This window comes from Rhea americana, unplaced genomic scaffold (assembly GCF_003343005.1).
Source record: "Rhea americana isolate MKP2758 unplaced genomic scaffold, rheAme1 scaffold_837, whole genome shotgun sequence".
Taxonomy (NCBI): Eukaryota; Metazoa; Chordata; class Aves; order Rheiformes; family Rheidae; genus Rhea; species Rhea americana.
The window spans coordinates 9,459-10,495 of NW_028187020.1; positions in this window are offsets into that span (position 1 = coordinate 9,459).

Genomic DNA, 1,037 nt, shown 5'->3' on the forward strand with positions numbered 1-1,037 from the left:
ATGGACGGTGGTGGGGACATAGAACATGGCTTGGGGACAACACTGGGGACATGTGGTCGATGATGGGGACACAGGACATGGCCTGGGGGCAGCACTGGGGACGTGGGGTTGGTGATGGGGACAGAGGACATAGTTTGGAGACAGTGCTAGTGACAGGTTGGTGGTGGGGACATGGGATACGGCTTGGGGACAGCACTGGAGACACAGGGACACCCTGGGGACATAGGACATGGCTTGGGGACAGCACTGGGGACGCAGGATATGCCTTGGAGACAGCACAGGGAACACAGGGACAGCGCTGGAGACACGAGGCACAACTTGGAGACAGCACTGGGGACGTGGGGCTGCTGGTGGGGACACGGGACATAGCTTGGGGGCAGTGCTGGGGACACGTGGTCCGTGGTGGGGACACGGGACATGGCTTGAGGACAGCACTGGGGATATGGGGCTGATGGTGGGGACATGGGACGTGGCTTGGGGACGTGTTGTTGGTGGGGATACGGCCTGGGGACACAGGGACAGCTTGGGGACAGCGCTGGGGACGCGTGCTGGGGATGTGGGACATGGTTTGGGGACAGCGCTGGGGACGTGGGGTCGGTGGTGGGGATGTGGGATGGGATGTGGGATGGCACATGGGTTTGGTGGTGGGGACATGGCATGGGACGTGGGACGGGACGTGGGGTCAGTGGGATGGGACGTGGGACGGGACGTGGGGTCGGTGGTGGAGACGTGGGACGGGACGTGGGGTCGGTGGTGGGGACGTGGGATGGGATGCAGGGTTGGTGGTGGTGGGGACATGGGATGAGACATGGGATGGGACGTGGGGATGGCACATGGGTTTGGTGGTGAGGACGTGGGATGGGACGTGGGATGGGATGCGGGGTCAGTGGTGAGGATGTGGGACGGGATGTGGGATGGGACGTGGGGCCGGCGGTGGGGATGTGGGACGGGACGTGGGATGGGATGTGAGATGGGACGTGGGGTTGGTGGTGGGGACATAGGACGGGACGTGGGTTCGGTGGTGGGGACGTGGGACG